Here is a 17,839-nt window from a genome sequence, read left to right on the forward strand (position 1 = left end):
ACTTTTTACCCTCTTTTTAAGGCCTTCCTAATTTTAATGTTAACACATCCAAGGGAAAGTTTTAGTAATACTAATCAGATCATCACATCATTCATTTTAACCATCATGTTTTCAGTGCCTATCTGCAGGGAAAAGAGACAGAACAATGATGGGCCACTTGGCCCCTCCTATGGAATAGGCAGGCACACACCCAATCTGACTCTTTAGGGTTAGATGAACTGCGTTTGTGCCAGTTTGCCTCATCATGCTTGGACTCCTCCCAGGGCCTGTCCCACTGCATGACCAGCTGAACTGCACTTCTGCTTGTTCACCCTTCACCCCTAAAGATAGGTCTTCTGTTGGTTTCTAAGTTTTTCCCCGTCTCTTCTCTTGGTTCTCAAATGAAATACAGTTTTAGATAGAACAGGTAACATCTTTGACAGTGTTAAACTAACCTTTACATTTAAATTTCTAATTTTTATCCCCAAATTTTAGCCAAGGGAATTAGACCCCAAACAGCCAATGCATTTTTGTTAAGCCAGATAACTTGATTACAGTATAAACAGACTTATGCATTTTAAAATATTAGTTTTTAAAATACCAGATTTTCTAATTTGCAAGTTAAAGAACCTTTTAAAAAGCCATTTAAAACAATGTGAAGATTTTTAAAAATTTTGGTAATGTCCAAACCTCATAACCTTTTGAAATTTAAATTTAAATCACCCAATTGTTACAGCATGCTGACAATTTTTTTTTTATCTTTGAACACGTTCACAGACACACACAAAACACACAGATCTTAAAGCACGCAAAAATCAAAATCAGTTGTACGTACACTTTCTAAAGGTTTTAAACAAAAAAATTTAAGACAGTATTTCTTTTAGAACTAGGTACCTTTGTTGTGCTTCATTTTCACAGAGCTTGCTTGTTAGCAAGGCTTATGAATCTCTTCTGAGTTGGAGGAGGGCTGAGGGAGGGAGTCACCTAAGACTAAACTGGCCTGATTTTTTTTTTTAACCCAATTTTAGACAGAACTAGCTGAAAAGTCCAATCCAGGTACACAGCCTTCTACGCCCTCACCTGTCCTCCAGCAGCCTCCACTGGGAGAAGGTGCAGCCTGAGGCTTGAAGGGAACCAAACTAGCCCAGTAACCCTTCATGCCTCGTGGGGAGGGTGGGCATAGCAGGTCTGTGACTAGGCCCAGCTGGAACTTTTATTCCCTCAGAGATGTTTAAATAAATAAATAACAAAAACACAGATAAACACAAAAACCAAGGATCCACATTTAAAACTGGTACCAATTCTAAAAACAGAACTAGACAAGAACTGAAGGCTGAGTTGGGGACTAATGGGCCCCAGTTTATCCCTACCGGAACTCTGTGCTGTTCCCACTCAGCAAGCTGAATCCAGAGTCTGCTGGGTGAGCCTGCCACACTCACCCAGAACTTTCCTACCCCATAAAACAAACACACTAAAGTTAACAAGACAAACATGTGGCCACAAAGACAGAATCAAGTCTCAGTGAATAGGGCGACATCTCACCACCATTCACTTACCAGGGGACTCAACCCCCCTACTCACCTCCGGAGGATTTTTCTCTTAGAGTCCTGCAGACGTTGACCCGGGGGTCTTCCAAGGCAGAGGCGAATTCCCAGTCATCTTAGGGCAAGGGAAGGAAGTCCCTAGCGGCCGTTCCCTCAGACTGACAGGTTCTCCCCCACGCTCAGACCCCCCTGAGCCAAGGCCCGAGGCTGAGATCTAACTGAGGCCACCTGCAGATGGTCAGTGGCAATTTCATAATTGACAAACAAGCAAGTTCCCAAAACCTGACAATCTCGGCTCAGGCTGTGACTTCCAGTGATCTATAGTCAGACTTAAGGGGGTTGTTAGTTGCTGCCCCATCCCTTTAAGGACAACAAAACAGACAACAGAAACAATTAACACTAAACAGAAACACAAAAACAGACAGGCGCCAAACAGAAAAAGCGACTTCAGATGGGAGTGGCCGACCATGGCTAAACTCCCGGGAAGGAGAGAAAGCTGAGGTTGGGAAATTGGAGAGGGAAGGAGTGGGGGAGAGAGCTGAGGGGCAGATGGAAGGGTTAAGGGGGTAGGGATTTGGGGGGCCGGGGTAGATAAGAAGGGTTTCATCCACGGGGGAGGTTCTAGAATAAGAGCTTCCCAAGTAACAATATAAGGGACCTGGTCTGGGTGTCTGTGTGGTCCCGGGTCCATAACTTTGGCCTTGATCTGTAAGGCAATGGTTAGGTTAAAGGTTCCTTCACGTGGCCAGCCACAGTTGAAAGTGGGCCATTCTGATGAACAAAAAGTTATCCATTTTCTTTTTTTTTTTTTTTTTTAACTTCTACTGAAAGATTGTGAGCTGATGTTTGCACATCCCTCCAGTTCTGTAAAGTAAGGTTAAGTGGTGTCGCGACAGTTTGTCCCATTTTAAAACTATTAACGAACACAAGAACAACAATACAATACAGGCAACACTTAGCTTCGCTGCGCGCTGTTGCTAGTAAACCGAAAGCAAAACCTGGCAGAGACCTGTGTGGTTTTGAGGAATGTTACAAAACTATTCACAGTAGCACACTCTCCCAAAGTTTCCACAACGAAGGCAAAGACAGCAGATCAACAGGAAAACAAACCACAAAGGCAAGAGCAGTGCGAGCAACCAAAATTCTACAACAAACATCACAATTATACTGGTCACGCTACTTTTTCACTACGCTGTTTTGACAATAAGCCAAAGGCAAAAACCAGGCGGAGACTGTTTTGAGAGTCTCCCAGAGAAATCACGCGTCTAAAGAGGACTGAGTTCCAGAAAGCAGATGGGTCACTGTTTCAGACCCCGGATGGGCCACTGTTTCAGGCCCCGGATGGGTCACTGTTTCAGACCCCGGATGGGCCACTGTTTCAGGCCCCGGATGGGTCACTGTTTCAGACCCCGGATGGGCCACTGTTTCAGGCCCCGGACACCTCCAGGACGTCTCCTGGGGGCTGCGGTCGGGAGTATGAGCTCGTCAGCTCCTCCACGGGTCCGCCAGATGCAGACGAGAACGGCCGAACTCACCAGATTCGCAAGCGCACACACAGATTGACTTTAGACAGTACACAGACAACACACAGACAACACAGAGACGCTGGCCAGCTTACCTCCCGAAAATGGGTCGGTGGTCCCTGGGTGGGGGTCTCTATCCCGGACGAGCCCCCAGATGAAAGACCCCCGGCGTGGGGTGTCCTTCAATCAGAAGAGACCCTTCCCCAAGGAACAACGAGACCACTTGTGCGGATGCAATCAGCAAGAGGTTTATTTGGGCAAGCCCTCGGCTCCCAGGTGCACTCAACCTCGAGATCCACAAGGTTCGGGTTGAATGTCTGAGAACCGGTTACACGGGTACCCGGGGCGACATAGTCTATCGGGAGACTTGCGCGCCAAGTGCTTGAAAGCACCCTCTTTTTATGGACAGCAGAAGCAAGGTTACAGAAGCAAGATGCTTGGTTACAGAGTATTGATTGGTTAATTTCAAATTACGCTCAGGGTGGGGATTGGTCAGGTTAAGCTGGCCAGATGGGGCAGGTGGGGTTGGGGGAAAGCTGACGTGTCGGTACTTGCCCCGGCAAGTCTGTGCTGGTCGTCATGCACCGAAACTGTTCGTTCCCTAATTTTGACAAGTGATTTATTACCTCCTGACCTACCCTGCCATTATAGCTAAGTTTTACAGGAAGGGACGGGAGGGTCGGCTATTTTTCAGGAATGCCTGGTTTTAGGGCATGTGTTAGAGTCATGCTGAGGTCTGCAGGCGGTGACTCAGTGGTTAATGACTTGCCTGCGTCCTGCTTGCTCTCTTAGCTATGTAGGGGAAGGGGCAGTGGTTTTTCTTAAAGAGCTCAATGGATGAACGTATTCTGGGGTCTGGGGTCTTTTCAAAGTGACTGTTTGTAAAAAAAAAAAAAACAACTCATTGATCTGTCGTTCGAAGCCAGTCCAGGCACAGGCAGACTAAAGTCCCTGTGAGATTGTCATCTCTAATCTGCCAACAGAGTGCTCAAAGCTGAGTTGTTTTGGAGTTTAAAGTGGCCAAGTGCTAGTCCTGAGCTGGAGAGCTGAGGGACAGTACTCAAACCCTGAGTTCAAGTCCGGCGACTGACCAAGGAAAGTGCCAAAGATGTATTTATCCCAACATAAGAAAGGCACTCCAGGGACCCTGACAATGTTAAAACATTCAGAGGCAATTACAAACAAATGTTTGGATGACAAAAGTGGTATCAGGTCCTGAGTTACTTGAGCTTTGTCTTCCAAAAAATTGATCAAGCCAGAAAGTCATGGAAAGATAAGTTTTTAAACATTCCTATCACCCATGTTGGTGTAACTGGGCAAAACTTTCCAGAGATCTGTGATAGTGGGTAGTAAAAGCTAAGATTGTAGAATGTAAATCCCAAAACCCCTGTATCTGCTCAAAGTCCTAATTGGCAGTAACTTTTGAGCTGGTTAAATTCATCTGTTGAAAAGCTTGTAAAGCTGAGATTATGTTCCTATTGAGATCTGTCTAAAGGCCTACATAGGTAGGCATTCCTCTGCCAGACAGAAAATGCTTTTATAAACCAGGGTGTTAAACAGGCTATGCTGCTGTAGCCCAAGAAAAGGCCTGTACATTTGTTATAGGTTAAATGTTGTCTATAAGCCACTTTAAACAGGCTACCCAGAGGCAGTGGGCTGTACTTAGAGTGCCAATCAGTCTCAGGTTAAAAGCATCTACTGGGCTTTCTTTTAAAAATCTCTGACAAGTAATTGTTAGTCAATTGTTAACAAGTTATAGGTAACCTCCATCTCATTGATCTCCTTGTTGCTTTAGCTGGAAATAAAAAGAGCTTTTGTAAGAAAGTTCAAAGCCATCTTGGGCACAAAAAAAATCCTTCTAAAACTCCATCTCCCTACTAATCAGCACAGAACCAGGACTATCCAGCCAAAGGCTGAAAGTGGCATTGTGACTCTAAGTAGTAGAGCATTAGCCTGGAACAGAAGGACTCAGGGACAGTGCCCAGGCCTTGAGTCCAAACCGTAAATGCCAACCGGGACAAGCTATCCCAGCAATGGATGTTGAGACAATGGCCAGGACAAAGTCAGTCCTGACCATGGAAAACCATGGAAAAGAATAAGAGATGATACCCTAAATGGAGTCACTTTATGCTTTATGCATTGTTTCTGGCAAAACTGGAGCTTCAGCTTCCACCCCCACTACAAAGGCAGAGGAGGGGTCCCGCAGAGCAGTGGGGACCTCACAGATGAAGTCCTTCAGGGGTGGGGGCCTCACAGAAGAGGCTGCAAAAAGGAGTATACCTCACTGGGAGGCCGCAGGAGTGAGGGTGCCTCGTGGGGAAGGGCAAAGAAGTGAGGGTGCCTTGTGGGGGAGGCCGCAAAAGAGGGGAGGGCCTCACAGGGGAGACTGCAGAGGAGGGGAAACTGCAAAAGCAGTACACAGAGGAGGAGTTTAAACTTAAACTCATCCATACTTTTACCTTCAGTTGCAAGGGAGAGGGAAAGAGGGAGAGGGAGAGAGGAAGAGAGGGAGAGAGGGAGAGAGAGAGAGCCAGAGCTATCTGCCCAAGCACTCGCAGAAGTGGAGTTTTAAATTTGGGGCAAAATTTGATTGAAGGGGCTCAGAAGCCCTCCAAGGCCCAGGTGGCCTTAATGTAAAGAAATTTAGTGTCCTTCCCATGGTAACGGACCTGATGCCATGGGCCTATATTAGAGTGTTCTCCACAGTACAGGTTGGCTCCTAAAGGGGGTGGTGGCCCTGCCAGTGGAGAATGTCTTCATGTTTGTCCATTTGCATTCCTTGGGCCATGGAGGAGGGGTCCTTGGGCCAAGGTAGGCCCCTGGCACTTGGCCAAGGTTTGGCTCTGATGAGGGGAAGGGGGGCTCGGTAAGTCACAGAGGCCCAGGTACCCTTACCACTGAGATATCAGAATCAGAAACGCAGACCTCAGATAAACTTTTCACTTACCCTGGAGTGGGACTTAATTAGCAGTGTTGGATGGGCTGGTAGAGCGCTCAGTCAGGAGAAAGTTACCTTGGTGGTCCTCTGGTGGCTGGCGTATAGGATCTCAGCATAGGTCCCAGGGAAGCTGGTTGAACCTCCTTCCGAAGTGGAGGGAGGATCAAACCCACTGGGGAGCCTATCCCCACAGGGGCGACCAATGTAAGAGGATTAGACAAAAATCCATGCAAGGGGACCATGCAGAAGCAGGAAGGCAAAGGAGAAAGATTATTACAAGGTTTATTAGAGAAGCGATATTTCCCCCAAGAGGGAGCACATGACCTCCATCACTATCCTGGTAGCAGGAGGATCTGAGGGAAAAGGAAGTGAGGTAGATGGGAGTCCAGGTGGGTCTGGGCAGAGAGAGGGAGGGGCCAGTTGTATGGAGGGAACTCCAGAAATGGGAGGGGACCCAGGTGTAGGTGCTCATACTTCGAGCTCATGACTCTACCTGATTCTGGGGCCTGGATGAGTTGCCTTGATCTCTTCTAAGTCACTTTACCACATGAGGCTTTTCTGAACTCATACATCACTGCAAATTGCTAACATTCCTCCCTAGCACATCACTCAATATATTTTTTCCATCATATATTTAAACATATTTATGTGTATACATTCCCTACCCTCTCCCAACCCCACACACAAAGGCATAGACCTTCAAAACAAAGCTTTTCTTTTTTTCCTTGCTACAGTGTCTAGAACCTAATAAACTCAATAGATACAAAAGAGTGAGTTGGGTACTAGTGTCACACCTGTTATGCTAGCTATTCAGGAAACTGAGATCTAGAATCACTTTTTCCATTTATTTCCCGTTTTCATTAAAATTTAAGCATTAAAGGAACTTTTAAAGAGAATCAAGACTTCCTTCTTTCTGGAGGTTTCCTTCACTCCCTTTCACCTAGTCCAGCTCAACCTATGTCCCCCTGGGAGTTTTGGCATCCCAGAAAATCCACAGTCCCTCAGACCCCAGTTAAATTCAGACAGAATCCAGCATTGCCTTTACTCATGTGGTGGGCAGAGCAGAAAGCATACACCACGTGTGCTATCCAACACCTCAAATCCACACCTGTGCCACTTCCATACTCCCAGCCACATGAGCAGAATTGTGTCACCAACGCTTGCACTGGCATAGGCTTCCATGGTCATCAGGACAGATGTCCTGAGAGTTATTTCATCTGCATAAGGTGACATTTCCTGGGTCCAGGTATATTGCTGATCTGTGAAATCACTGGCATTGGAGCAAGCCAGGGCTGCTGCAACCGCACTGTAGGATGCATCTCTCTGCAGCAAAACCTGAGGCCCTTCCTTCCTAGACACAATGGAGATCCTAGAAAATTCCCTGCTTGTCCCTAGGTGAGTCCATGAATTTATCCACAGCCCTCATCTGTCAGAAATGAACAAAGAGTACAGAATTGTTCAAGTCATTTTCCTTCTTCACAGAAGGGTGCACTATCATCCTGGCCCCCCAGAGCGAGGCAGCACACCAAATGGGGGGATCCACTTGGTTTTCATCCCAACCTAGGAATGATATTGTCCCTTCTCATGTTGCTAAGGTGTCAGGATCACATCTTTGTAAACAATCGGTTACCAGGGTAATAGGGTCATAGAAGGAAGACAAGTCATTCTAACCATCAGTGGACCATCCCTAGTCAGGAGGCAGTGTACTTTGGGAGGCTATTGCTCAAAAGCAAACATCCTTTTTACCTGTTAATGAAACTGCAACTCCACTGCACCTCACCTTTGTCATTACAACAACAACAACAAAAAGAAAAAGAAAAGGGTGTTTTGGACTTTCTTGTCAGGACTGGCTTGAAAACACAATCCTCAGATTTCAACCTTCTGAGTAGTGCCAAGGTTTTTTATGAGACAATTCTCTCAAATTAACCACCAAGAAAGAAGCAAAAAGAAATAAAGAAAAGTCCAGGACTTGAGCTGAGGTTCAACTGGAAGATCATGGACAGCACCCATGCCCTGATTTCAAACCTATGACCAGCACATCATCATCATCATCATCATCATCATCATCATCATCATCATCATCATCATCATCATGTGAATAAAAAGACTGTAAGAGCCTATTAAGAATATTAAAATTGAGGGCTGGGAAGTTGGCTCAGTGGTAGAGCTCTTGCCTTGCATGCATGAGGCCCTGGGTTTGATTCCTCAGCACCATATAGCAAAAAAGAAAAAAGCTGGAAGTGGCTCTGTGGCTCAAGTGGTCGAGCGCTAGCTTTGAACTGAAGAGCTGAGGGACAGAGCCCAGACCCAGAGTTCAAGCCCCATGACCAACCACAAAAAAAAAGAATATTAAAATTGAGTGAGCCAGGCACTTTTTGGTGGCTGACATGTAATCCCAGTTAGGAGCATGAAATCTCAGGATGGTGGTTAAAAGCCCACCTGGGCAGGAAATTCCATGAGGCTCTAATCTCCAACTAACCAGCAAAAATGCCAGAAGTAGAGCTGTGGTTCAAGTGGTAAAGCAACAGCCTTGAATGAAAAAGCAAAATAACAGTGACCAGGCCCAGATACATAGGGTAGGACTACTAATAATTAATCAATTAAATACAAAACACAAATAAAAATCAGAGTGGAAGATGAGCACAAAAGCCAAGAGAATTGGTGGTTTACACCTGGAGCTCAAGCTACACAAAAGACAGAATTTGAAGATCTGGGTTCCAAGGCATCCCAGGCAGAAAAGTCCCTTACGAGTTTGTGAGTATGTATCAGGTAGGGGTCTTGAACCCAGGGCTTGAAATAGAAATTCTTTTTTCTTAAAGGTAGCATTCTACCACTTCCTTTCTTTGGGGGATGAAATGGAGATAAGTTTTACGGACTTACCTGCCCGGGCTTTCAACCCCAATCCTCAGATTTCAGTTGCTGATACAGTACTCTTATATTCTATGAGATTTTTATCTTCCATGAACTGCCAAAAAGTAAAAGAATCCAGAAGTTGATCTGTGTGGCTCAAGCCACAGAGACTGCTTGCTTTGAGGGAAAACGAACAACAAAAACCCTCATACACAGTGGACCTGCCCTGGTTTCAAACCCAGGAAGTGACCAGGCCCTATGTTCAAGCCCTAGGACCACCACCACCAGCAACAAAAGAATGACTCAGGGACAGGGACTAGGCCCTGAATACAAAGCCTAGAAACAGCATTAAAAATAAAAGTAAAACAAATTCAGAGACTGTGGCTAGGCTCCAGAGTTCAAGGTCTAGAACAAGCACCAGGACACACACACACACACACACACACACACACACACACACACACACACACACACACACACACGAAATGAACAATATAATAAGAAGGCAAAAGAAGAAGAGAGAAGTCAATGAAATATTTTTAAGTAGTGGCTCATGCCTATAATCCTAGCTACTTTGGAAGCTGAAATTTTAGGATTGTGGTTCATAGTCAACCTGGGCAGGAAGCTCCATGACACTAGGTTTTATGTGTGCTAGTCCTGGGGCCTGAACTTGTGCTGTTTTGCACAAGACTAGAACTATTCTACTTCCATGCTCTTGGTGATTAATTGGAGATGAGAGTCTCAAAAACTTTCCTGCCCTGGCTGGCTTCGAATCACCATACTCTGATTTTAGAACCTGGCTAATGTCCCTGTCTTCCCATGAGAATCTTTCTTTTTTTTTGGTTGGTCATGGGGCTTGAACTCGGCGTGCACACTGTCCCTAAGCTCTTCAGCTCAAGGCTAGTGCTCTACCACTTGAGCCACAGGGCCACTTCTGGTTTTCTGGTGATTTAGTGGAGATAATTGTCTCATGGACTTTCCTTCCCAGTCTGGCTTTGAACTGCAATCCTCAGATCTCACCCTCCTGAGTAGCTAGGATTACAGGTGTAAGCCACTGGCACTCAGCTTTTTTTTTCTTTTCTTTTTTCGTTTTTGTGGGTTGTGGGGCATGAACTCCAGCTCTGGATGGTGTCCCTTAGCTCTTCAGCTCAAGGCAAGTACTTTACCACTGAGCCACTTCCCAGCTCCTCCATAAGAAACTTACCCCTTATGAATCACCAAATTTGTTTTACAAAGCCAGATGTTGAAATGTGGCTTAAGTTTTGGAGCCTGCCAGCCTTGCTCAGGACACGGGAGAGAGACTCCAGCACAGTGACCTTGCCCTGATTTCAGGTTTAGGAAGAGTCACCACTCCCTGTGTTCCAGCCCTAGGACCAGAACCAAATAAATAAATAACTCCCACATTTTCACTGTATTTGATGTTGGGGTAATTTGTGAAGGTGAAGGGAAAAAACAAATTGTTTAAATAGGGTTACAGCTAGACCTATTGCAACAATGAGATGTACAAGAAATTATTTCAAAAATGAACTTTACAACTTTTGCCTGGTGGGGGTGGTAGAGAACATTATATAAACAAAGCCATTCATGCAGCTGTTGCTCAAGCTGTTAAAGTATGCTAACCTTGAGAATAAACAATACAAAAAATGCTTCATTCACAATGGCCCTGCCCTGACTTCAAGCCTCAGGAGAGTGGCCATGTCATGAGTTGAAGCCCTAGCAACAAAAATGAAAATAAATAAATAAATAAATAAAGCCAGAACTTTATCTGTGGCTCAAGCCATAGACACTGCTAGTCTTGAGAAAGAAAAGGGAAAAACCTCAGACACAGTGGCTCTGCCCTGATTTTATGACTAGCAAAAGCTAAGGCCCTATGTTCAAGCCCTAAGACCAGCAATGAAGAAAAAAAAAATACAGCAACAACAAAAACTCAAAAAAAAAATGCCCAAGTCCTGAGTACAAACCATAAGAGCATCACCTAAAATAAATGCAGAAAGAAAGAAAAATACATAAAGAGCCACAATTTGAACTGTCTTGAGGTGGGAAGCCTACTAGTCTTGAGAAAAAATTAGGAATAATGACCAGGCCTGGAGTTCAAGTACTATAACAAGCTCAAAAAAAAAAATCTGTTGAGATCCAAAAGGAGTCTCTCAACATGAAGATAGGCTTGACTATCTCACTGGAACATCTTGTGGCTGAGTTTACAGAACCACTCTCAGAAATCCGACCCTTTCATCCTGCCTTATGCAAACATCCTGCAGCTGCTAATGACCACCCTTTCACCCTGCCCTACGCAAACATCCTGCAGCTGCTATGGCCAATGAAAAAGCTTCCTTAATGGCCAATTTAAAAGCTTCCTTATTCCAAGCATATAAATACCCCTGTGTGAAAAATAAAAATTTGCAGCTTGATCAGAATCCCTGTCTTGCTGTCATTCTTCATGTCTCTTGTCCCTTCATTCCTTCTCGTTTAGGTTCATCGCCCTCATTGACGTCCTGCAGGTTGGGACAAAAATCCACAAAAAAAAACTTCAAAACAAAAACCTCAGAAACAGTGGCCAGCCCTAATAATAAGCTGGATGACCCAAACTTATGAAAAAGTGAAAAAGAATAATAAATTAATGAAAAGAAGGACAAAAATATTAGAGCCAATTCAAGATTTTAAAAATATGGTTCACACCTATAATCCTACCTGCTCAAATAGCTGAAATCTGAGCATTTGTGGTTTGAATCCAGCCTGGGCAGGAAAGTAAATGAGAATTCTTTTCATTTATGCTACTCCTGGGCTAAAACTTGAGTTTTACTCAAGGGTAGAGCTCTACTGCTTCCTACCTGTTGCTGGTTAATTGGTGAAAAACGTCTCATTGATTTTCATGCCTAGAATGGCTTTGAACCTTGGCTCTCAACTTTCTTTTTTTTCCTTATTTATTTATTTTATTTTATTTTTATTTTTTTGTGAACACACTGTACAGAGGGGTTACAATTACATGGGCAGGTTAATGTGTACATTTCTTATCAAGCATTGCAGCCTCCTCCTTTGTTTACACTTAACATCCCTTCCCAGCCTCCCCCCCATCTGCCCACCCAATCCTCCCCGCTAGCCCCCCCACCAACATTGTAAAGCTCGTTTTCGACATGACAATTTGTACTTCTCATTGTTGCAACAGGTCTACCTGTATCCTTAAACGACTTGTTTTTTCCCATCTCCTACACAAGTTATACTGACATCAAATATAGTAAAAGCAGGGTTATACTGTGGGGGAGGGACATACAAAGCTACAAAGAGATAATCTTATAAATGCGTTAGAAACAAATGCATGAAAGGAAAAAAAACATTTGAATACATATCTAAGGATTCATTTTCCTAACATCACATTATCTGACCTTTTCCGCTTGACTCATACATATACTAGATATTGCAAATAAGGGAAACCATGGGACCTATGTTTCTTTGGGCCTGGCTTACTTCACTTAATATAATGTTTTCCACGTTTTTCCATTTCCTAACAAATGGGGCAATGTCATTCTTTCTGATGGAGGCATAGAATTCCATTGTGTATATATACGACATTTTCTTGATCCATTCATCTACTGAGGGGCATCTGGGTTGGTTGCATATCTTAGCTATGGTAAATAATGCTGCAATAAACATAGTTGTGCTAGTAGCTTTAGTGTGGTCTTGTTTGTAAACATTTGGGTAAATGCCCAAAAATGGGATTGCTGGGTCATAGGGGATCTCTATGTGAAGTCTTTTGAGGAACCTCCATACTGCTTTCCAAAGTGGTTGAACAAGTTTACATTCCCACCAACAATGAAGTAAGGTTTCCTTCTGTCCACATCCCCTCCAGCATCTGTTGTTGTTAGAGTTCTTTTTTTTTTTTTTTTTTTTTTTTTCTTTTTTTTTTTTTTTTTTTTTTTTTTTTAATTGTATTTTATTTTATTTGAGAACATACTGTACAGAGGGGCTACAATTACATGGGCAGAATAATGCATACATTTCTTACCAAGCATTGCAGCCTCCTCCTTTGTTTACCCTTCACTTGATTTTAGCCATTCTAACTAGAGTGAGGTTGTATCTCAATGTTGTTTTGATTTGCATTTCTTTTATGGCTAGGGAGGTTGAGCATTTCTTCATGTGTCTATTGGCCATCCTTCTTTCTTCTTCAGAGAAGTTTCTCTTTAAGTCTTTAGCCCACTTATTTATTGGGCAGTTGTTTCTTTGAGGATTTGTTGTTGGGGGATTTAATTTTTTGAGTTCCAAGTATATTTTAGATATGAGACCCTTGTCTGTTGTATGGCTAGTGAAGATCTTCTCCCAATCCGTGGGCTTTCTATTGATCTTGCTAGCTATGTCCTTTGCCATGCAGAAGCTCTGCAACTTCATGCAATCCCATTTGTCCCACCTTTCTTTGATTTGTTGTGTTTCCGGGTCTCTATTCAGAAAATTTTGGCCTGAGCCGAGGAGACCTAGGGTTTCTCCTATTCCATCCTGTAATGTTTTCAAAGTGTGTACTTTGACTTCGAGGTCTTTGATCCATTTGGAGTTGATTCTGGTGCAAGGTGATATATAAGGATCTAGCTTTAGTTTTCTACAAGTAGTTAACCAATTTTAGCAGCACCATTTACTGAAGAGGCTGTCTTTCTTCCATTCTATTGTTTTAGCTCCCTTATCGAAGATTAGATGTCTATAGGTCTGTAGGTTCATTTCTGGGTTTTCAATTCTATTCCATTGGTCCTGATGTCTGTTCTTATGCCAATACCAAGCTGTCTGGATAGTCATCTTGGCTTCCTGTAGTACTTTTTTTCTTTCTGTATTTTTTGACTGTTGTGGGGCTTGAACTCAGGACTTTTGTGCTGTCCCTGAGCCTCTTTGTACTCAAGCCTTGTGCTCTACCATTTGTGCCATAGCGCCACTTCTGGGTTTTGAGTGCTTAATTGGACATAAGAGTCTCACAAGGACTTTTCTGTCTGGGCTGGCTTCCAACTGAGGTCCTCAGATCTCAGCCTCCTGAGTAGTTAGAGCCATAGGACACTTATCTCACTTGTTAGGTTTTAAAAAAAGAGATAGCCGAGTAAGAACAGCACCATGCATGTGCTATTCAGGTAAGGGACTAGTTTTATTCAGTAGACCTGCTGGGACCAGGCAAGGTTGGCACTCCACCTGGCTGGGAAAAGCCTTCGAATGAGAGAGAGTTGGGAAAGAGAGGAATGAGAGAAGAAAGAGCTAGAAAAGAGCAGAGAGAGCAGAGAGAGCAGAGAGAGAGCAGAGAGAGAGTGTCTGGGCCTGGGCTAGGCCTTACCTAGGGTACGTGCAGAGAAAGGTGTGGCCACATCAAATTCAGATATGACCTCAGTGGATGCAAATGTGACTTCTTCCAGGTGTCCCAGTTCCCAAGGTAATGCAGTTACTGGATGGAGACTTTGCTGTGAGGAGGGTGGAGTCTGCTTGCCATCCAGGAGCGGACCTTACAATATTAACCACCAAAAAAAAAAAAAAAAGATGAGCTATGGCTCAACTTGTAAAACTTCCATCCTAGAGGGGGGAAAAAGCCCAACACCTCAAGAAGACTGGCAGGTCAAGCCCTAGGATCACCATAAAAAATGAAAACCAGGGCTGGGAAGGTGGCTCAGTGGTAGAGGGCTTGCTTGCTTTGGATGCATGAGGCCCTGGTTCGATTTCTCAACATCACATAAGCAGAAAAAAAAGCTGCAAGTGGTGCTGTGGCTCAAATGGTAGAGGACCTGGAGCTGAAATGCTGAGGGATAGCACCCAGGCCCAGAGTTCAAGCCCAATGACCAGCCAAAATAAATAAATAAATAAAAGCCAAATACAAAGAAATAAAAACAACAACCAAAAATAAAAAGGAAGAGTTGTGCACTGGCTAAAGATGTAGTGCTTGCTAACTTGGGGGGGGGGGGGCGGAGGGGGAGAAAGCATGGAGACTGGAGACTGGCCAGGCCACTTTGAAGCCCTGGGATTAACACAAAGAATAAAAACAACAACAAAAAGGCAGAAAGTGAGCTTTGGCTCAAATAGACTATCAGCTTTAAATAAAAAACAAAAACTAAACAACACTGACCAGGCCCTGTGTTCAAGCCCTAGGTCCAGAACCAAAACATAAGAAAAACCTAGCCAGGTGCCAAAGGGTCACACCAGTAATCCTAGCTACTCATACTCAGGAGGCTGAGTTCTATGGATCACAGTTTGATGCAAGGAAGGAAAGTCCGAGAAACATAATAGACTACTTAGAAAAAGCTGGAAGTGCTGCTGTGGCTGAAGTGGTAGAGTGTTAGCCTTGAGCAAAAGAAGCTCAGGGACAGGGCCCAGGCAGAAGAGTTCAAGCCCCAAGGTCGGCAAAAAGGAACAAAGAAAAAAGAAAGTGAGTAATTAAGCTGTGGCTCAAGGTATGAAGCCTGCTAGCCTGGAGAAAAAAGGTAAAAAATGTAAACAAAAGTATTAAAAAATTATTCCCAGAACCACATGCTCCAGTGCACATTTCCCTACATCCTTAGTGTGCAGACAACCAGGCCAATGCCCCTGCTATATCCTGTATCTCTATTTCAATTTGAAATTATTTGAAATTTCAATTATTTGAAAACTGCCTTCTGAGAATTGCCACATAGGGACCACATTGAGAATTATTGACCTCAAAAATATTTATTAACATGATTTCTTTTATTCTTGTGATTTTTCTATGTCCTCATCATTACTTCCCTAGCACCTAGCAAATTACCTAGTATAAAAATATAGAGACATATCTGCTTATTGAACATCTACATGTATATTTGGGATAATAAGCTAGTTTATATAGGGTCATCAACACTGAGCAATTTTTACAATGGGCCTCATACTTTGTAAAAAACAAAAACAAAAACAAATAACACAATTTAACCCTCAAGAACTCTACATTTGCTAGTCAGCAGTCACTCATACCTCTAATCCTAGCTACTAAATGGAAGCAGGTGCTTGTGTTGTTAAAAATAGTAATGTTATAAAGGAAAAGCAGAGAATTATTATAGACTATAGGAGATCAAGTATACACAACTATATATAATTCATGATCATGTACTGGTATTAGTACTGGAGAAAAAAATGAGAGGGCAGAATTGAGCCAATTGTCAAGACTGAAATATAGACAAAGATTAAGCAAAAGTATGGCATTGTGATTAATTTACTGAAGCCGGTAACTACTGTGGATATGTAATAACAGGACATTTTTATCCTGAGGAGAGCAAGATTAAAATATGTAGGAATAGAGGACTATGATATATACAAGTTAATCTCAAATGTATGTCCACAAAGAGAACATACACACAAATAAGTGATTAAGCGAAAGAAGGAAAATGTTAACTATAGTGAATTTTCATAAAAAGCACACAAATACTGTTTATATTCTTTTTATGACTTTTCTTAAATTTGACCATTTTTAAACAATACTAGATTGAATAGTGAAGAGATGCACTTGAACTGCAGAAGATGAGTTCCCGAGGAGTGTTCTGAGAGGGTTTCATGGAGAAAGCAAACATTAGGGGATAAGAATAAAAGATCAAGTGTTACCATATGAAAAATTATGGAAATCCAAACATTCAGACTACAACAATAAAGTACCAAGAGTAAGAAAGTTCACAGACACAGAAAATAACTCAGGGCTACTGTGGGTTGAGGTAAGGAAAGAGGCATGAATGGTTTAATGGCCCAAAATTTCTGTCGAGGGTGATGGATATGTTTGGGATAAGATAAAGGTGATGGTTCTACAATACTGGAAATGTACTGAATGTCACTGAATTGTGGTTATAATAATAAATGTTATTACTATTTCCCTATAAAGAAAAAAATCATCCCATTTTAGAGGCTACTGTTTCCAGGAAACTCTCTGACATTATATACTCACAGGAAACTGTACTCTTTTTTTCTTACATTCAGTAGATTTTAAACATGTATTTCTTTATGTTTTTTTTTTCTTTTTGAGTTATAACCCTGCTAGAACAGGCTGGCCTGGAACTTTCTGCTACTTTGTTGCTTGAGGAATGTCTTTCTTTTACCCAAGACATTCCATAACAAAATTTATTTTCTAATAACAACAACAACCAAAAAGATCAAGTATTAGGGTCCTTACCCTAGGACTTAGGAGCAAACAGGACATCCTGATTATATCAGTTCCCTCTGTCCAGAGAGCATTGTGTGCCTGGGGCGTACTGGTTTACAGAATGTCTCCTGAGCCTGGGAAAGATAGGGATAAAAGGAAAAAGCATCCCATGTCCTGTGCATGAGCAGGCAATGGAATATATGTTGTATTAAATATTTCTCTGGATATAGCACCTCCCTGCCCACTCTGACCTTGGATATGCACATAGCTCACAAGTCACCAACAAAGAGCAAGGCTTTCGCTCTTACTTCCATATCGTAAATGGTTACTATCTCAGTTTTTATTCACTGAAGTGTCACAAATGAATCTCAATCACCAAGAAGTAATAACTTACCCTGGCCAGTTTGTCTGATTTGCAGGAGATGTGTTGGTAAAAACATCTGTTATCTCTTCAGAAAAATCTTCATCCCATGAAAAAAAATAAAGTTTTACATGAAAAACATTCCAGAAAAACTGCTGAGGATCACAAGAAAGGTGAGAAGGAAGAGGAGTGAATGCAGCAGAAGTATGCATAACAATTTAATGAGCATGGAATATGAGTGCTTATAGAATTTTTTCCTTTCCTTCTCAAGTTTTTATGATGCATTGTTATCATTATCCAGTCTTTTACTATTAAACTTAAATGCCCAATTAAGACAAACATTTCTGAGACTTTTCTTCCACCACTGGTTAAGCTGAAGCTACAGGCGTTAGGGATAATAATAATCACTCGGCCTTCTGAGATTTCTGGGCAGACTTTGTGGCCTTGCCAGCTCCAGCAGACTTATTGTCCACAGCTTTGATGCCACACAGCAACTGTCTCCTATCACAAACAGCAAGATGACCCAAAGGAGGATAGTCAGAGAAGCTCTCCACATACACA

General features: G+C 42.8%; 1 long non-coding RNA gene across 6 annotated transcripts in view; it reads right to left on the reverse strand.

Moving 5' to 3' along the window:
* The window catches only part of LOC138827617 (uncharacterized), a 40,779-nt gene that overhangs the window by 9,174 nt on the left and 13,766 nt on the right, over window positions 1–17,839 (reverse strand). For 2 of the 6 annotated variants that reach the window (XR_011372140.1, XR_011372138.1), the window contains 5 exons: window positions 17,312–17,378; window positions 16,948–17,051; window positions 14,131–14,295; window positions 10,039–10,201; window positions 8,865–8,949 (listed from right to left, as the gene is read on the reverse strand). This is a non-coding gene — a long non-coding RNA (uncharacterized lncRNA). Of the gene's footprint in view, window positions 1–8,864; window positions 8,950–10,038; window positions 10,202–10,384; window positions 11,327–14,130; window positions 14,296–16,241; window positions 16,328–16,947; window positions 17,052–17,311; window positions 17,379–17,839 lie in introns of those variants that run through there. The other 4 variants (XR_011372141.1, XR_011372139.1, XR_011372142.1 and 1 more) reach the window with 4 other exon arrangements.

The sequence above is a fragment of the Dipodomys merriami genome, unplaced genomic scaffold (genome assembly GCF_024711535.1).
Source record: "Dipodomys merriami isolate MVZ:Mamm:240054 unplaced genomic scaffold, mDipMer1.0.p SCAF_1586, whole genome shotgun sequence".
Lineage (NCBI taxonomy): Eukaryota > Metazoa > Chordata > Mammalia > Rodentia > Heteromyidae > Dipodomys > Dipodomys merriami.